Source organism: Oryctolagus cuniculus, chromosome 4, assembly GCF_964237555.1.
Source record: "Oryctolagus cuniculus chromosome 4, mOryCun1.1, whole genome shotgun sequence".
In the NCBI taxonomy this organism is placed as follows: domain Eukaryota; kingdom Metazoa; phylum Chordata; class Mammalia; order Lagomorpha; family Leporidae; genus Oryctolagus; species Oryctolagus cuniculus.
In genome coordinates this window covers 146,200,920-146,221,049 of record NC_091435.1, presented here as the reverse complement: position 1 = coordinate 146,221,049, position 20,130 = coordinate 146,200,920, and the positions used below count along the sequence as shown (strand labels likewise).

The 20,130-nt window shown below is 50.9% G+C and overlaps 1 non-coding gene and 1 pseudogene across 1 annotated transcript; one reads left to right on the top strand and one right to left on the bottom strand.

The window, feature by feature from the left end:
• Nucleotides 1-4,093: 4,093 nt before the first annotated feature.
• LOC127483084 (small nucleolar RNA SNORA29) lies at nt 4,094-4,235 on the bottom strand. Its single transcript, XR_007909050.1, has one exon. It is a non-coding gene; the product is annotated as a small nucleolar RNA SNORA29 (small nucleolar RNA).
• A 6,423-nt stretch (nt 4,236-10,658) lies between these two features.
• Nucleotides 10,659-10,772, top strand: LOC127483111 (U2 spliceosomal RNA; annotated as a pseudogene).
• Nucleotides 10,773-20,130: the final 9,358 nt, after the last annotated feature.

Genomic DNA, 20,130 nt, shown 5'->3' with positions numbered 1-20,130 from the left:
GCACAAGTCAAGCTCTGGTCCTCCCTCAAGGGTCTCAACTGTCTCCCCATCCTCTAAGCAGGAGGCTGGGGCCTGCACTCCCAGCACTGGCCCTATCCCAGCTGTCTGGCTCTGTCTGGGCCAGTCCCAACCCAGCCAGGCAAGAGACAAGGAGTCGCCTTCTCCAGCTTGGGCTGGGAGTTCTGGACTAGACCCCATGACAATGAAGACCTGGATTGCAGAAGGCCGGGGCTCTCCAGGGTCGCTTGAGGACAGTGAGAGCCCAGCCGGCTGAGGGACAGATGAATGAATGAAGCAAGCAGCACATGAATGGGAGTCATTTTTGTCTGTACGAGTTTTGCTAAGGAAGCATGTGCAGACATAGAGAGTTTTACATTTTTGCTGCCAGTGTGCAAGCCTTGTGGAAATGTGGTATAAAGGTGGACAGCCACGAGCAGAAGCCACTGTTGAAGCACCACTCACTGCAGTTACGCCCTCTCCGGACTCGCCCTGCAAGACCTCCCTCCCTCCTTCTGTAACTCCATGGGGGGTGGGGGCGGGCAGGCTCTGTCTCTCTACCTCTTTCTCCCTCTCTCTCTCTCTGTGGCCATCTCACTGTGTCTCTTTCCCTCTCTCTTTCTCCCTCTTTCTCTCTGAGCTTGAAGCCGCCTGCCTCTTTCCAGCGGCCGCTCTGAACGGTTGCTTCTGCACCATCATCTCAGCTCCTCCTGCTCTTTCTCCTCCCTCCCAACCAACCTCAGTGCCCTACACACACACACACACATACACTCTCACACTCACACACACACTTACACACACTCATACACTCACTCAAAATGCATGTACTCTGCCTCACACGCACTCCAAAACACACGTACACAGAGAGAGAGAGAGAGAGAGAGAGAGAGAGAGAGAGAGAGCGCAAGCTCTCCACAGCAGTCTTACTTCCACCCGAGCCCTAAGTATCCCCTCTCATTTCTGTGCTGCTGTCAGGTGCTAATAAAATGAGGCTCTTCACCCAGCATTTGGGCCCTGCTCAATGGTGGCCTGTGGGTGGCAGACTTGAGGCCAGTTGCTCGACTTGGGACACATTCATTTCAGCATTTCCAGTCCCCACACCCTTGCACACCACTCAGCAGCATAGAGGGCTGTGACTGTGCTAAGTGATGGTGCCTTGGTTGAGCAGAGTGTGGGGAGGGTCTCTGGGTCTTAGCAGCTCTAGCTGTAGGCATAGCTGAGGGAAGGCAGTGCCCTGGAGACACTGGTTTCGCAGACCTCGCCTCAGGCTCTTCCACAGAGCTCAGCCTGGGACAGGTGCACGCAGCCTGGGACAGGTGCACGCAGCCTGGGTCTGAGCCCAGCAGCCTGCACACTGCCCTTCCTGCAGAAGAGATGAGGCTCAGCCGTGAGTTTCAGTTGCTTTGTCTCCTCTCTATTCTCACACCAGGCACATGGAGCCCTGTCCCATAATTCTTTCTGTTGTCCAACCCTTCCCACTGGTCTCAAAGAGAAGCATATTTTGGAGGGGCTCGGGTCTTTGCTTCCGTGGGGGATGGCCGGCTTTATTGGTGACTACAGCCTGTGCATGACGAGAGGCTTCGTCACAGACCCAGGCCGGCCAGAGGCGCTCCCCTATGCTGTCTCCTGGACATACGATGCCCAGCAGGACAACGGGGCTATGCAGCCGACCTGGATGGTGGAACAACCCTGTATAATGCTCTGTGACCATGGTGGTGGATAAGTGACTATGCATGTGTCAAAACCCAGGAATGCTTACTGTCACAGGATGAGTGGCGGAGCTGGGGGACCATCAGCAGTGTGGTCCTTTTGCTTCCCAGCCCTGTGTCTTTGGAGTCTAATAAATAGCATATGGACTTCATCTTGCAGGGGAATGACTGTGTCATGGAGGGAGCCATCTCCCAGATGGTGTCAAAATCCAGTCTTCTACAAGCCGCTCTGTTCTGCTCCTCAGCTCTTCTGGTGTAGGAGCCTAGGGGCTTGTGTATTTTAAGGATCTGACTCCATTTGGAGGGTTTTCCCATCCTTGTGTCCACCATTGTCTGGTCTTATGGCCTTACTCTTTCACAGAGTCTAACCATGTACCCCGTCTGGTGGTCCCTGCTCAGGAGTTAGGCAGATCCCCTCCTCTGCTGGTCAGTCCTTCTAGGTGGTCTTCAGGCCATCTCTAAGTGGGGCTGTAACTCCCAGCAGGTACTTCCCGGTGGTACTGATGTATACTTTCGGAATCACTTGGATGTCAGGCTCACTGTTGTTGAAAAGCCACAGGAACTTCTTCACAGAGTCGGGGATCAGTTAGCTAGTGTGGTGGCCTGGAATCAGCTTTGAGTCCTGAATATTTTCAGTCCTCCACCGTTAAGTACACAGGAGAGCTGCATGCATGGGTCCTGGAATCCTGTATGATGAGTACTCTTTTTTATAAAGATTTACTTATTTTATTTGAAAAGCAGATTTACAGAGAGGCAGAGGCAGAGAGTGAGAGAGAGGACTTTCATCCACTGGTTCACTCCCCAGATGGCTGCAACTGCCGGAGCTGTGCTGATCCGAAGCCAGGAGCCAGAAGCTTCTTCCAGGTCTCCTGCACGGGTGCAGGGCCCAAGGATTGGGCCATCTTCCACTGCTCTCCCAGGATATGGCAGAGAGCTGGATTGCAAGAGGAGCAGCAGGTACTCAAACCAGCGCCCATATGGGATGCCGGCACTGCAGGCGGCAGCTTTACCGGATATACCACACTGCTGGCCCCCATATAATGAGTTCGAGTGGATGAGACATCACAAGCCTGCTGTGAGGCTGTTTCACTACGGTGCTTGGCTGGTCCATCACCCTTCCCCTCTGCATTATGGCTGGCATCACTTGGGATGATGGTAGGTCCGTCCACCTGGGTCCTAAGTAACTGCAAGATTCATAGCCCTCCTGTCTATGGCTCTCCCAACAGAGCTCCTGTCCAAGGCAGGGTTACACCCACTGTGGCATAACCTAGCCTGATGAGTCCAGGGACTGCGGTGCCAGTCTCTGGGAGCAATGGTTGACTAATTACAGTTCACTATTGCTGAGGTAAGACCATTGAGTCCCTCCCTCCACAGCACACAGCTGCCCGTTATGAGAGGCAACAGTACTGTGCCTTTGGCTGCATTCTGGGATGTGCCACCATACGACCCTAAGATTACTTCCTTCCCAAGGAAAGCAAAGGCCCATTTTACAAAAGTCAGTGACACCTGTCTCTCTGTACCCCTTTTATGAAGATCTGATTTATTTCTTTCTTTATTTACTTTACCTGAAAGGCAGGACAAGGGAGAAAGAGAGACAGACAGAGATCTCCCACCTACTGGTTTACTTCCTAAATGCTCACAATAGCTAGGACTGTGCCAAGCCAAAGCAAGGAGCAGGAAACCCCATCTGGGTTGTCCACGTGGGTGGCAGGGAGCTAACTACTTGACCATCACCTGCCACTTCCCAGTGTGTGCCTTAGCAGGAAGCGAAAATTAGGTTTCAGCTAGGACTGAAACCCAGGTCCTCTGATATGGGACAGGGGCTGGGGGGAGTGAAGAGGGTGGGTGGGGAGGGCCATGCAAAGCAGGGTCTCAACCACAAGGCCAAGCGCCCACCACCAGGGCTCATTCTGGCTGATTCTCACCCACAGCATCCTGGCCCCAGGGCGACTGGCAGAGGAGCATTGTTAACGACACAGGCGTTTCTCACACCAGCTGGTGCTCAAGGCTGGGGGGACAGAAGAGTGGCCCAGGCCCTGGCAGGGGAAGCAGTGTCTGGGTGGGTCTTTGAATTCCCCTCTCCACATTATCGCGGAGCTTTCTGACCTTTTGGTTCCCCCAGCATGGGTCGGTCTTCAGCAAAGATTTTCATTAATGGGAGTATCAAATGGCTGGACTCCAGCTGCCTGTCTTAAGCAGGCACACAGCAGGTACAGTGCCTGATGGGTGCACCTGTAACAATAGATTCTGCCTTGTTTAAGATCATATTCCAGCCTCATTAGTTAAACACTCTCAGCATTTATGCCCCCCAAGTCTCCCCAACAATAGGCCTGCAATCACATCCAGGCAGCCCTAACTGTTACTTCTGTGCACTGATTATTCTTTTGCTTTTTCTGTTCAGCCAGTTCATACAAAAGGAAGGGACCAAAACCCCCTCCCTCTCAGGTCACGGCAAGTTTCATCTATTATCCCATAAGCATAGCCACTAAAATCTATCAGTTAGAGAAAATGTGGTAGCCAAAGGGGAATGTGCTTGGATTATTCATCTCAACTCCAGGCCAGGTGGAGCCCAAAATCTTGTTTATTTAGAGAACACAGACACACAGAAAGTGGTCTTGCATATGCTGGTTCACTCCCCAGGCAGCTGCAATGGCTGGAGCTGGGCCAATCCAAAGCCAGGAACCAGGAGTTTCTTCCAGGTCTCCCACGTGGGTGCAGGGGCCCAAGGACTTGGGCCATCTTCTACTGCTTTCCCAGGCCATAGCAGAGAGCTGGATCGGAAGTGGAGCAGCGGGACTCAAATCGGTGTCCATACAGGATGCTGGCGCCACAGGTGGAGGCTTAGCCCACTGTGCCACAGCACGGACCCCAACCAGCACAGCTTCTGTGGGCAAGGGAGGGCTGGGGGAGTACTTCAGAGGAGTCTGGCGAAGCAGAGTCCTCAGCCCCATCGCATCGCCTCCAGCCCGGGGCACTTACGCCCTGGTGGAGGAGGTTGCCATTCCCAGACCAGTAGATGGCATCCTGCGAGCTTTCTCTGGAGTATCAGCCGCAAACTCTGAGGAAGAAGAGATCTGTGATGTCTGACTTTGGGCCAGATCACCTGCTGGGGCCTCAGATGCCCCCACGTGGCATCCTCTCTGTGGTGGGCAGCAGCAGCGCCCTGCTGGCGCACCTGCACTCTCTGGGGAGCACAAGAGGCACCTGGCTGCGCCTGGCTAAGCCGCCCCTTCTCCATACATTTACCCATTCCATCTGGGCCCAGAGCAATTCCAAATGCCCCGAGGCCCTGCTGCTGCTTACAGCTAATTCCTGGAAAGCAGTTTCTGTACCGGCCAAGATTCTGCTGCAGCCACAGAAACTCATTCTGACTGACGTCACGCAGGAGGGAAGAGAAGGAAAGCAGAGGAGGGCGAGGCTGTGCGTGATTAATCGGAAGGATCCGGAGGTGGCTCACAGCTGCGGGGCTGACAAGTCTGCCCGTGGATGGGGCTGTCAGGGGTAGCTCTGCAGCGTCAGGAACCCGGAGACTCTTAGACGACCCACGCCAGCTTCATGCGGAGCTCAGGAAAGGACCCAGAGATCCCAGCTCCGTCCTTTGCGTCCCGGACAGAGCAAGGAAGGGCACCACTCTCTGGTCCCCTGGGTGGAATCCACACGGCCCTGCCTGAACCCTCTTAGCGCGCATGGCCGGTGTGCAGCTTCCCCTGGAAATTCTTCAGCACTTCCCCCGCCGCCGCCTCTCCTGCCAGCGAGCACCGAATCCCTTTCGCGTTCCCTGAAGGCCTGAGCTTTCCTCCCTGGAAGTGTGAAAGTTCTTACTGCAGGCGTGTCTCCCTCCGGCGCAGGGTAGGAAGGGCCCCCGCCCTGGGAGCACGGGCATTCACGGGACAAATAGGCTGCATGTCCCAGCCTGCAGGAGCTTGGGAGAGCCGTCCTGGGGTGTGGGGCAGCCGTCGGGGGCAAGCGTCCTGGGAGTGTCCAGCGTTATGCAGGGCGGGTGGGCGGCTGTACCCCACCATGATCCGCCGCCCACCCGACCACAGCCTCTCGCCAGGGCTGCCATTGCCTTCCAGAATCATGCTGACGGGAAACAGGTGGGGACCTCGGCAGGAATGAGCCAGCCCCCGCCTCGGCCCCTCCTGCGTCCTCGCCTGTGGCTGCCAGGTCTCTGGTCTCATTCTCTTCACACCTGGCTCCCACGCCGTCCACTGGTGGTTTGTAAAACGTAGCCTCTTTAGATTGCTCTTCACCACACCCTCAGAAGGACGGACCCCTTCTTGGGGCCCCCTCTGCGCCATATTTGTTAGAGCACCTCAGCATTGGGGGGCAATTTTTGCTTAACTGCATGCCTTCTCCAGTACACCATGAACTCCTCCAGGGCGGTCATCATAGTCTTCCCATCTCTGCATGCCCAGGGCCTAGGACCTTGGCGTGAAAGTCATTCAAAGCATTAATTCAATGCACAGGGTGCAGAGGGGATGCTGTGTGCTCGGGACAGCTCCCCACCCCCACCCCCACCCAGGCCTGAGCTGCACCAGCAGGTCTCACTTCGGTCACACTTGCTCCCTCGCCGGGCTTTCCCCAGATGCCACGTTGTAGATTTTTGAGCAGTCCCGAAGCTACAACCTTTCCACACTGTGTCTGGTGGCAGAGAACAGCAGGCTGAGAGAAGACTCAGACAATGCATCTCTCCACTCGCAGTAGCTTCAAGAGTGCTAAAGACAGGTGTCAGAGTTAGTGGGAAGCCACGGTGGACGGCAGCGAGATGAGCAGGCGCCACAGCACCACTTCTCATCACGGGTTCAATCATCTGTAAGAGACTCGCCGTCTCCCGGTGAAGTCTGGTGGAGTTAAGGGGGCTCCGCAGCCCGCAGGGCCTGGTACGCGCATGCACCTGACTGCCCGCACATGAGCAGTCAAGGGCTCATTAAATGAGAATCTCCAGGAAACATCCAGAAATATCAAAATCTAGGAAAACCAGCAACATAGACTCTTAATAGGAGCTTGTTAGAAGGTATGCTGAACTCATGCTTTTTTCAGAAGTTCTTTTTTTTTCCCGGCGGAAGCCAGAGACCCTACTACTTTCAGAGGAAGCCCCGGCCCTGAGCTCCAGGGGCATACAGCATCTGTTGATTCCGGGGCACAACCAGCTTGCAACTATTGAAGCTGAGCATACGCGTAGTCCATGACACAGCGATTTCATCTGACGGGAATGAATCCAGGAATTCATCAAAAATCACGGACAAGACTATACTACATATGGCAGCCAAAAACGTACCACTGCCCAAACAACCATTAACAGAAGAATGGGTAAAGTGATGGTGGTTATTCATACAATGGACTATTTTTTTTTTATTTAACAGGTAGAGTTATAGACAGTGAGAGAGAGACAGAGAAAAAGGTCTTCCTTCTGTTGGTTCACTCCCCAAATGGCTGCTACAGCCGGTGCACTGCGCCGATCCAAAGCCAGTAGCCAGGTGCTTCTCCTGGTCTCCCATGGGGTGCAGGGCCCAAGCACTTGGGCCATCCTCCACTGCACTCCCGGGCCACAGCAGAGAGCTGGACTGAAAGAGGAGCAACCGGCACAGAATCTAGCGCCCCGACCGGGACTAGAACCCAGGGTGCCGGTGCCGCGGGCGGAGGATTAGCCTAGTGAGCCACGGCACCAGCCGAGTCTATTGATTTAAATTTTGCAAGCAAGTGAGTTACATCTTTACTGATAGAAAGGTTGAGTCACCCTTGGAGGGGGAAATGTTGACGGGAAGGAAGGAGCACAAAGAGGGTGGCTTTGGAGATGCCAGTCATGTTTTGTTCTTTTTTTTTTAGACTTTATTTTATGTGTTTGAAAGACAGCATTCCAGATGGATGGGGGGAGTCAGAGAGAGAGGTCTTCCACCTGCTGGTGCACTCCCCCGATGGCTGCAACAGCTAGGGCTGGGCTGGGTCAGGCCGAAGCCAAGAGCCAGGAGATTCATCCGGGTTTCCCACATAGGTGCAGGGACCTGAGGACTTTGACCATCCTCCATTGCTTTCCCAGGCACATTAGTAGGGAACCGGACTGGAAATGGAGCAGCTAGGACACAAACCGGCACCCATAAGGGCTGCTGGCATTGTAAGTGGCGGCTTAACCCACTACGCCACAATGCCAGCCCCATGTTTTGTTTCTTGATGTGGGTGCAGGTTATATGCATTATGTCCAGATCATGAAAATTCACCAGACTAAACATGCACCATTTGTCTTCTGTTCTGTGTGTATTTCATACTTCAATTATAAATGTTTTTATTAAAAGGTTTCTAGGCATACACACAGAAAAGGTGGCTTATGACAAGACTTCAAAAAAAGCGGTCATGTAGCTGTCTGGGTAAAGCGCAGTTCCTAGATCGGTGGCGTTAACATCCACTCCGTGCCAAACTGAATACAGAGTCCTTCCAGGGATGACACAACATCCAATTAGCTTCCGAAGCCCAAGAAGGCTGCTTCTGCGATGAATTCTGGTTCCAGAATGCCCTGAAGCCTACCCTGGATTGCAGGCTTTGGTCCTTGCAAAAACACTTAACCTCAGCTAATTAATTGGGCAGATGGTCCCCAAAGTCTATTCCTTGAACATAAAGGGAGCAATAATCTCTCTTTCTCAAAATTTCTATTTTGTCATCCCACTGAGTGTACCTCCAGAACTGACACCAATTTTTTTTTTTTTTTTTTTTTTTTAAGATAAAGTGCAGGTCTAGGCACTTTAATCTAAAATACTCTGCAAGGTCCATTTTCCCTAATTGGAAATGCAAGTCAAAATAACCTCAGACCTAGAAGCGTGTATTGATCTTGTCATCAGCTGTTACACCACAGACAGAAATCAAACCTGGCCCAAGTTGTACAACCTCATTCTTGAGCCAAGAGCATTTAACTTGCTCTCAAATATCTTAATGCAAGACTAAGATGGAAGGGGAGGCCTCCTCTTTCTCACAGAATTACCAATGGCATTAAAATACCTGTGCCCTTAGACCTCTCCTGGTGGTTTTTGGATGATTTGAGCTGTGGGTGCTGGTGCAGGAGGCGAGTGGCTGTTGTCTGAAGACGGCACAGCACTGCTGGGAAGGGTCCCATGACGCAGTTTCTGCTCCCCAAGAATGGTTAATCACTCACTGTGCTTGTGGCTGGAGAACAACCAGCCCCCTCTTCCTTGGCCACTGTGACTGCCCAAGATGGGCAGTTAAATACTTCTCCAACCTCCACTGCAAACAAGCTAGAGATGGTCGTACTACACTGTGTGGCCCATGAGCCTGAAGCAGAAGTTTTCTGCAAGGCTGTTGGCTTGGTTAATGGGACATACAGTTGGCATTTCCTTCGTCGTTTGTTCCTGCTGTCTGGAAGTACAGCAGCCGTCTTGCCGTGGTCTGATCTAAGTGCACCTGCTAAGGTCGGGGCAGGAGAAGAACTGAAGGAACCTGCATTGCCTGCACACACACAGGAGACAAGACTTAGAGCACTTAGCAAGACAGGAACAGAAGCTATCCAGGTGGTAAAACTGCGAGATTTACTTCCTGTGGGTACCAGCAGGTCATGCAAGCTGTCTGTACAGTAGATCTTAATTACTTTGGTGGGAGAGAGGGGGTCAGTTGTTTATAGGGAACTTCTCCATGTTGCCTTGGGTGTGGATGGAGAAAAAGGAAGCCGTTCGGCTGGACTGGGTGCTGTAGAGTCAGGATCATCTGTGACTACAACTCCCTTGGGCCTGCGGAACTTCTGTGGTCGGGGTCATGGATATCACTTACATTCTCGCTTGATACCAGATTGCTTCTATGCACGCCTAACTCCAGGACTTGGAAGGTACATCGTACCGAGTTCGGGCAGAGCAGCTCAGATCACATACACCCCTTGGAGTCCCATGGTCAGATACTCAAACACTGCCAGGGACAGATAACAAGAAGCTATTTCTCTAAAGGAGGATGTTCCCTGGAGAAGAGAGATGATTTCTTTTTTTCTCCACAACCCTAAGACTCTCCCCTGAGATTATTGCCAGAAGACACAATAAGACTTCAGGTAAGTTTATATGACCTTGAGCTTGCTAGCTCACAGGCGCCAAGTGGTACGGTAGCTGGTCCTGAAGACTGGACTTCCTACAGAACCTTCTCCTCTAGGACCCACTCCCAACATTCAGTTTGCTAGATAAACGAATCTGAACAAAACACTCAACTGTGAGGTACTAGCTGCCTCCTCCTTGTCGTTGGGGGATTCATTTCAAGACCCCCAGGGGATGCCCGAAACTAAGGATAGTACCATTGTGTGTGTGTGTGTGTGTGTGTCTATGCACCCACATATATATGAGCATACTAGCATATATATCTTTTCAATTTTTCTATTTATGCTTACCTATGATAAAGATTACTACTAATAAAACAGTACAATTATAACAATACACTGTAATAAAGGCTATATGAATATGGGTCTCTCCTCTCTTAAGAGAGTTAAGGCAAATATTAATATTTTCAGATTACAATTGTAGGGAAAGCCAAACTATGGATAAGCAAGGGCTACTGTATATGTTTATGTCTCAAATCCAAATAGGCTCCCTAAAATGTTGCTTCATCTCCTTGGCATATATGGCTCAAGGTGCAGAAACTTAATCTTTCACAATAAAGAGCATTTGCCATATGCTGTGGACCACAGGAGCCCTGCACAGGTCCCTGGGGTAGGAAGCCCCTGCGTTTTTATAGGACTTACTGCCAATCCTCTGGATCTAATACATCTTGCTACAACTCCCTAAAGACCTTGGTGCTTTCAGGATAGGTAGGGATGGGTACGTTTGGTGGAATACCAATGCGGTTAATATCTCTGCAAAGGCCAGGTGGGTTGTGAGTTGGCATAGCCAGAGGCAACACCGACGGTGCACTGTGTTCCTCCCAGGTAAAAGAGAACTGCTTCTTGTCTCTTTGCTACAAAATAGCTGTGTAATTGCTTCTCAGCCTTTTGGCTAAGATCAAGTGTAGTATCTGTTCTTATCAGTTTAAAATAGCTGTGTAACAGGTTCTAGGCATTGTGTCAATACGTACCAAGACAGACTCTACATCTGGGAAAGCAGCCATAAATTTTGCTTGCCTCGATGATGCCTACAATATTCCAGTCATTCTCTGAGTGAGCCATTCACCTGCATAAACCACAGTGAATATTGTGGGAATATATATGGGAAGAATCACCACTCCTGCATCTTTCAAGGCTTCAGTCTCCGTAGTTTCCCCTGAGACACAGTTTTGCTTTGGGCTTACTATCCTAATAAGAAGGGGAAATTCCATTATTTTCTAGATCAGGGAATCAATGTGAGGTTCTACTAGTTGCTGAGTAGGTCTGTTCTAAATGCACAATAGAGGCCAATGTCGTGGAGCAGCCAGTTAAGCTGCTGCCTACTTCCCTTGCATCCCGTATATACACCAGTTTGAGTCCTGGCTACTTCACCTCTGATTTGGCTCCCTGGGAACACACCTGGGAAAGCAGAGAAGATGGCCCAGGTACTCGGGCTCCTGTCACCCATGTGGAGACCAGGATGGAGTTCTAGGTTCCTGGATTTGGCCTGGCCCAGCCCCAGCCTTTGTCACCATTTGAGGAATGAACCAATGGGTGGAAGATTCTCTCTCTCTCTCTCTCTCGCTCTCGCTCTCGCTCTCTTTCTGTAACTGCCTTCCAAGTGAATAAATAAATCTTTAAAAAGGACAATTAGGGATGTGGCAAATATACAAGGTGAGGATCTGTCAACTCATGGGGATTTTTGTGAGATAATATTGGACCTAATTGATCACCAAACTTCCATAAACCTCCACTCTGATGGTGGATCTTCATAGAATTTGTGTATGCTTAAGGATAATTGATAAGTCAGAACCAGGGTCTAATCGTTCCTAGAAGTCTTGGGTAATACCCATTCTCCTGTGTATAATCACTCTAAGAAATAGCTTCAGATCCCTTTGGAGAAGTTAGGGAGACGTTCATGGAGGCAGTGTTGCAGGGACCTGTCTCAAGAACCTGGAGTTCCATGTATGCAGAGACTCTGGACCCGGGAATTGGCTCAGGACTTAGAACTGGGTGGGAGACCAGGATGCTGCCTTTGGCATCTCTATCCAGGTTTCAAATCAACAAACTGAAGTTTTTCCTCTTATGGAGATGAAGTGAGGTTTTAGGAAGTTGTCCGTCTTTTCATTTCTGGAGACAATGTCATTAAAGAGCCATTGCCAAACATTTCTGAAGGTTAAGACCTTTTTTTAAAGATTTTATTATTTAATTGAGAGGCAGAGTTAGAGACAGAGAGAAAGGTCTTCCACTCGCTGGTTCGCTCCCCAAATAGCTGAAATGGCTGGAGCTGCGCTGATCCGAAGCCAAGACCAGGAGCTTCTTCAGGGTCTTCCATGTGGGTACAGGGACCCAAGCACTTGGGCCATCTTCTACTGCTTTCCCAGGCCATTAGCAGAGAGCTGGATGGGAAGAGGAGCAGCTGGGACTCGAACTGGCACCCATAGGGATGCTGGCACTGCAAGCAGAGGCTTAGCCCACTACGCCACAGCACCAGCCCTAAAGGTTGACTTTTTAACGACCACATACATCATCCTTGCTGCACACTCTGCAAGACCAGGACCAGTTCCTGCAGAGGGCAGTGCCCCCAATGACCATAATCATTTTCAACTAAGTTCTCACATCTGAAACCTTCTGCCACCTGCCCATCACCAACAGGAAACCATGCCTCCCACACAGGAACTTGTGTGGACGGAAGGCATCCAAATGATGGCACAGGCCCACCTGTGTCTGGGAGTTTCATGTCACCACTTGGCTTCTGCTACTTCAGAATTCAGGCCTCCCAACCACAGTGAGAGAACCTGAGTGGCGGCCCCACCCGGTCTGCAGCTGGCCACGGCAGAGCCCTGCAGGATTTCCTATGCCCCCTTGCTGATGTTTTCCTAGGAAGAGCCGCATGGACCCCTTCCCATGCGCTAAGTGGGCTGAGCATGTGTGAAAGCTGCACAGAATAAACCTATCTCAGCAGTGTTGTTTTCCTAACCATTGTGATTCTTCGCTCTGCATTACGCCAGGAAGTCTGAGCATCTCAATGTTATTGAGCTCCAGTTTCAGTCAACTAACCCTTCAACCATACAAATTCAGCCCAATCCACTGTAGTAAGCAATCTTCCTTAGTTTGTCACCTTATAAATCATCCGCAGACTATTTTCCAAGTCTCTGCGTATGTAAATTAGCAAACTCTTGCCAGTCTTGCTTTCCTCTGGGGCAGACTTTGCACTTGTCGTCCAGAGTGTGTGTAATCGAATTCTAGGTGTACGTCTAGAAACAACGAGGCTCAGGCCAGGATGGTGCTGGGGTGGGGGTGGGGCAAAAGGAAGACGAGGTCAGAGCCAGTTGCTGTGCGCTGTTATCAGAGGCAAGATGGGAGGAACTGGGCAGCCAGGAGAAACTCCTGCTTTTCCTCTTTTGTCTTCTCCAGTCTTCTTTGTGTGAAGCCGTGGATAGTACCACACCCAGCATGTCCTGTGTTTTGTCTTCTATTCTTGCATACCTATGATAAAGTGTACTACTAATGAAATAGAACCACTATAACAATGGAATGCAATGACCGTTCTATATATGCGGCAGAACTTACTAGAGAGCTGGCTGATGAGGGATCTCGGAAGCAGAGTTTACAACATGTTAGCCCCAGCATCACAGAGTGTGAACTGTGCTCCTGGAGATGAGATACGGTGATACGGTGCATAAATCACTGATTCTGGTACAGGCTGAATACTGCCTATTTATTCCTCTTGCCACGCGGTATTCATTCATCTTACTCTGAGAAAAAAACAGTAGCATTATTATTTTTTAAATCATTCTTTTCTTCTCTGTTACCTCCATGAAAACGAGGTAAGGGTGAGCCTGGAATGGTATATACGATTAGAATATCACATCGGGGCCAGCACTGTGGCATAGCAGGTAAAGCCGCCACCTGCAGTGCTGGCATCCCATATGGGCGCTGGTTCTTTGCCCAGTTGCTCCTCTTCTGATCCAGCTCTCTGCTGTGGCCTGGGAAAGCAGTAGAAGATGGCCCAAGTCCTTGGGCCCCTGCACCCACGTGAGAGACCAGAAGCTGCTCCTGGCTCCTGGCTTCAGATTGGTGCAGCTCCGGCCGTTGCGGCCAATTGGGGAGTGAACCAGCAGATGGAAGAACTCTCTCTCTCTCTCTCTCTCTCTCTCTCTCTCTCCCTGCCTATCCTTCTCTCTTTGTGTAACTCTTTCAAATAAATAAATAAATCCTTAAAAAAAGAAAAAAAGATCACATCACCCTGTCTCAGTAAAGAAGGAACAAAGAGATAATGTAACAACAACAACAAAAGTTAATCTCAGTGAATGAGATGCATAGAGAGTTTCCTACAAATTCTGGGACAAAGGCAGAAAAAGGTTCAAGGCTGATCCCAAAAAGTTGTCGCCTGGAGCAATTTCCAGCTGCCTTGCTGGACCTTAAGTCTAAGCATGGAATTAACACATGATGGAGAGTGGAGCTGAGGCAGAGACTGTCTGCATCTTGGTGACATGGAAGGAGCCCCAGTCAAGCTACACGCAGCATTGTCCCAGCACACTTGCAATGCATTCGGCATAGACTCCATTTCTGCTGGGCTAGTGAGCACTGTTGCTTTGGGTATCTCCTCAACACACTGCTCAAGAGAACCAGCACCCAACAGGATGGACAGCTAATATATGGGAAGCCACCCATGACTGTCCCAGCCCCATTCTTTCATTGACGGTCATGGCTGAATTCAAACCCATGGTCAAGGTGAGGGCCAAGGTCACTTCTCTATAAGACAGCCAACTCTGGGAGCCAAACCTCACCAACAAAGTGGTAATAATTGCATGAATGTACTTCTTAAACCTACTAGGTTCTTAAGAGATGCCAGCTACACAGAGGTAGTTGGGGTGGTCATAGAATATAAACAAATGCAAAGCAGAGCCTTGCAAAACAAAAACAAACAGAGATCTGAAAAATGAGCAGCAGAATAGATGCTGGCAGGAACCTGTAGTTGAGCTCTGAGTTGGCGCTGAGTTTTCTGACAGTTGAGAAGGAAAAAGAAATAAGCTGATTTGTGTCATCCTCTCCCTGTGATGAAACAAAGCCCACGAGTCTGCTTGCAGAAGGAAGAAGCCATCAATATCCGTTCAGTGCCTACTATGTGACAGGCACGTTCTGTGTATTCCTTCATTCACATCTGAGTAACTCGATGGAAAAAGCATCAGTTTCCAAGTTCAGGAATAACAAAGCACATATTCATAGAAAGGAAGTGCTAGAACATGGTGCAGCCAGGATTTGAGCTCAGGTCCACCTTGTTCCAAGCCCATTACCTTCTTCCTATAATTAAAGGTTGTATATAAGCCATGAGACGTGAGCAAACGCTTATTTAGTGCCCAAGAGGATCGGAGGATTTTCACACGTGTGGCTGCCACCAGGCCTCCCAAGAGCCCAGGAAGGCAATCCCGTGTTACAGACAAGAAAGCCGTGATGAGCATGCTTCTTGGTGCTGAGTCAAAGCAAGTTCTGTTCTGAGAGGCTCCTCAAATAAACGATGGTGGGTACTTGACGGACAAGGTCTTTAATTTCAATTCGACAAAAACACTGAGCATTTTTCCAGATGGACGGTTCTTACATAAACGAAATATCATCACACCCTCGCTCTGAAATGGCACATCTACAGGGAACTGAAACAGCCCAGGCCAAGCATTTGGGTTTGTGATGACCTTGCTAAATATGAGGACGGAGCTTAGGGGAGCCAGGAAAATGGGGAGCTAGCATGTTGCTCCGACTGTCTCTCCAATTGCCCATGTCTTGAGCAGGCCTGTGGGAAGGCCTGGGTCTCTATCTATTTACACCGCATTCTCCGCACTGCAACTGGAATGATCTTTCTAAAATGCAAATCTGAACATGACATTCTCCTGCTTAAAAACCCTTATTAAAGGCTGCACATTGCCTTCGGGAAAAAGTCCAAGATTTTTAATTTGTTCCTTTATGACTAAGCCCTCCCATCTATTACCCCCTCTCTCCTTCCGCAGACTGTCGCTCTGGTCACACTCAGCGACTCTGAGCCCCCCCACCCCCAGCATGTCCTCTCCTGCCTCCTGGCATTTCTCCCTGCTGCTTCCTCCTCCAGGAATGCTGTCTGTCTCATGGTCCCCATCCCCACGCCCTTCCACTTCACCCTTGCCTGGCTCCTACCTAATCACGGTTCAGGAGCCAGAGCAGGCCTCTCCTTGAAGAGCCTTCTCTGACACCCAGTTCTGCACTGGGAGGCCCCCAGCCCCTGGGCTCATCCCACCTGGGAGCACTCCCACTGCCCTCTCCCACACCAAAGAGCTTTTGTCTCTTTTCCCATTGGATTCATTCTTTGCTCTGCCAACATCTCAGGGCAGGTAGTATGGGCCAGGTGCTCATCGGGGGACCTGGCTGATGAGATGAATCCGTGAAGTGTCTTGAGCCTGCAGTGTCTCCATTGGGAGAAATTTCCGCTCGGCTTCAAATACTGGATGTGCACATGGAAAAGATGACAACGTGTTGTGGAAGCGGGAGTCCTGAACTAAATGCTGCCCTAGATGTAGTGATTAAGTTGTGGGCGGAAATCAAGAATGTACCGTAGCGGGTACAAAACGGGCCGAGGTTCAGTCATGGAAAAGCAGCGTCACCTGGAACAGCAGCTGCTACAGACTCTAAGCCAGGGCCCAGGGAGGCGGAGCCTCTGATGGTCCCACTCCCAGGGCCTGGCTGGGCTGCACCAGAGGTGGGGGAGAAGTTAGCACAGCTGCGGGCATTCGTGGAGCGTGGGGGCGGGGGCAAGACCTGTGCATTCTCAGCTTTATTTCCTATGCCGATTATGAAATATTTATTTAGCACGCCAATTAGCCCGACGTCTTGGTCCCCCAAATGTCAACATAACAAGCGGAGATGTGATTTGGTGAAAAGAGCCCTTGAGTAGCCACGGAAGGCCCCAGTGTCCTCCCGTTAAGGGGTCCTGACACTTGGGGTCAAATATGCACCTCTCTGAGCGCCAGGCTTCGAATCTGTGAAATGGGGATGAGGCCACCTGCCCTGCCTACCTCAGGGGTTGTCCTGAGGATCAAATAAGATAATGGCTATGGAAGAGCTTTGAACAGCGCGAAGTGCCATGGAAATTCGAGAGAGCGTGCTGAAGAGACAGCCGCTGCCCCCACACTCACTTCAAAGGGGAGAAACAGGGTGGAGAAGGCTGACATGTCTGCTTTTGAAGTGCACGGGAGCAGCTCTCAGCAGAGAAAAAACAGCGTTGCTGCTTAAAAGGCAACTTTCAAAACAACCATTTTCTCTCTGAAGGCGGAATAGAGCTGGGAGTACTTCAAAGGCTGGGGAAAAATTTCCAGAAAGAAATGATGTTCTCAATCCAACTTTTAGTCAAGTCAGAGTTATTAAAAAAAAAAAAAACCTTCAGAACTCTTCCCTTCTTTAAAAAGAATTTTAATGCATTTAAAAATTAAAAGCTGTTAGGAGGGACTGACAAAAGCACGGTTCCCCCCATGTCTTAGACTCGCACCTCGGAAGGTGAGGTAATGGGTTTGCCCGTCGCTCATAGACTCTTCTGATTAAACATTCTCCTGCCTTGATCAGTCTCACACCAGGAGCAGGCCCTTATCCCTCCATAACCAACTCGGACAGCCAGGATGGAGCCCGGGGAGATGACTTATTCCACTTACTCAGCTTGCTCTTTTTCCTTCCTTTATGCATGGCAGCCTAGAAGAGATCAACTTTCAGAAGCCAGGAGAGAACTACAATATCCAACGTAAAGGCAAAAGGCATCCCCCACCTCCCAGCAAAGAGCCATCCCATCTTGAAACAACTACAGTTGGAAACAAATAAAGCCCCAGTCTGGAGTCCCCGTAGGCGGTGGATAGCGGTGCAGAAAAAGAGTGGCCGTGATTGGCAGGAGGTCAGCCAACTGGAATGTGGCCAGACCTATATGGAAGTGTGACTGTCTTCTTTCCCACCCTGTCCACTCCCAGCATGGTGCTAACAGAGAAGCTGGGGACTGGGATCCCTATGGTCCCAAGGAACCAGGCTTGCCCCTCAACTCTGCCCTTAGCGGACCCTCCAGGACCCTGGGGCCATCCCAGCCCCCGTGGACCATGGCTGTGTCTGTGCATAGGATCAAATTGCATACCTTTTAGACAACACGCAAGGCTAAATTGGAAACTCACACGTTCTACTCTTCATAAACAGGCACAACCAGACGGAGGTAAGGGTTTGGCACAAGAAGGTCAGAGAGAATTCATTCTGCCCAAAGAGGTGGCCCACGGAGAGGAAGTTCTTTTCTGCCTACACCTCCTACCAGCTCCGGCCTCAGAGTTTATTTTTGCAAAGGGCTTTGAAGGCAGAAGTTAAAGACATCTCAGTGTTCTGAAGTCAGAGGAAGGCCACTGCCAAGGGAAGATTAGTCCTGAGGGAAGGAGACAGGACGCCAGCAAGCGGGTGACGTCGTCACAGGAGCAGAGGCTCACTGAGCCCCGGCTCTTCTGCCACAGTTTTAAGCAACCCCGTTTAATTAAAGTCGTGCCTCTCGCTGGCGTGAGAGCGATGCGAGTGTCAGCTTGCTTGTCAGGCTCGCCTTGGCCTCAGAGCACGCATGGCTGAGTGCAGGCTCCATCTCCAGCATAGATGGGAAGGCCAAGGGTGATTAGCACCCCCCCACCCCACCCCCCGGCCTCCCTGGGTAAAACTGCAGCATAGATGGGAAGGCCAAGGGTGATTAGCACCCCCCCACCCCACCCCCCGGCCTCCCTGGGTAAAACTGCAGAATAGGAAGACAGTGGCTCCATCTGATTCTTATGCAGCAGTGGTTCCAGGCGAGGACGGAGGACACTGGTTCGTGACACTCTGATGTGGGCAGCACGGTTCTTCCACTGGGCAGTGAGGCCGAGGTGGACGTGTGCTGTGCATTGACCCTGCCGTGGTGATTCTCGGCCATTGCAGAGGGAGTGGCCTCTAGCGGCCAGGGTCACTCTTGCTCCTGGTGTCCACCACGCAGCTACAGAACTGATGCCTCTTGTTCAGTCTCTCCATGGCTGAAGGGACTATGGGAGATCCCTTGCATGTCCTCTGGGTCCACCAGCAAAGGGAGGGTGCCCCCTCTTGTCTCGGGGCAGGCTTCTGCACACATCCCCCATGAATATGCCTTTCAAAAGCCCTTACTTCCAACCTGGAGACTCTGTCATATCACCTCCCTCACACTCCTAGCCACCCATTCTGTAGATTAGGAACCTGAGATTCCGTGAGCGAGCTCGGGGCAGTGTCATGGAGGAGGAGGAGCCGGGGGCAGAAGGCTTTGCTGAGTGTGCAATTTGTATGAACTGGGCACTGCTAGAATCCAGAGGCCACAACATGCAGCTCGGAGGTTCCTGGGGATGTGAGGCCCTGTGCCTGGGGCTGGCAAGAATGAACGTGACCTTGCACTTGCCTACATTTTGATAATGATCATAATCAGAAAAATAAGAAAGATGTATTGATCCCCATGTATTGGACACCACTAGCATCCTCCATCACATCCTTTCACTCCAGCTTTGGCTGGGACAATCACCTCTATGCAAATGTCACCCCGAGGCACCTTGCTTCAGCTGCACCTTGACTCTCTTGCCTTGGAGGGATTGTCAGATCTCCCAGTGTGAGACATTTAGGGAGACCACTGGCACTTCCTTATGCAGTCAGAAGGTGTGAGGAAGTTCACACCCAAGAACGCCGGCCATGACAATGGACAGACAATCTCAAATGCTCCCACCTCCGTCACTCAAGGGAACAATTCCAAGATGCATTGCTTTGAAGAGGTGTCCAGTGGGATTGAGCCCTGGTTGCCAACAGCAGTGACTAACAGAAGACTGTGCCATGTGCCAGCCTTCCCTCCTTCCTGCGTCATTCTCTCCATGGCCTGTATGTGAGCCTCCCATGCCCCATTCCCTCCCTTCCCCAGACAAATTGCATTCCTGCTAGCCTGTCTCAGGTTTCAGTGGCACCCAGGCTATGTTGGAGAACCCCGTTTAGCCAGTGTGTAAAGTATTTCACTTGGATTACCTGCTTCCACTCTCAAGCAAGCCTAAGAGGTAAGGACTATCTCTGCCTCTCTTCAATGGATCAGAGAAGGGAGGTAAAGAGAGCATTAACAGACAGAAGCAGGGGCTGGCACAGTGAAACAGTGCGTTAAGCTGTCACCTACAACACCAGCGGCTCCCTGCTAATGCACCTGGGAAGGCAGCAGCAGATGACCCAAGTGCTTGGGCCCCTGCCACCCACTTGGGAAATCCACATGAAGCTCCTGGCTCCTGGCTTCAGCTTGGCCCAGCCCCAGCTGTTGCAGCCACTTGGAGAGTGAACCAGTGAATGGAAGAGCTCTCTCTCTCT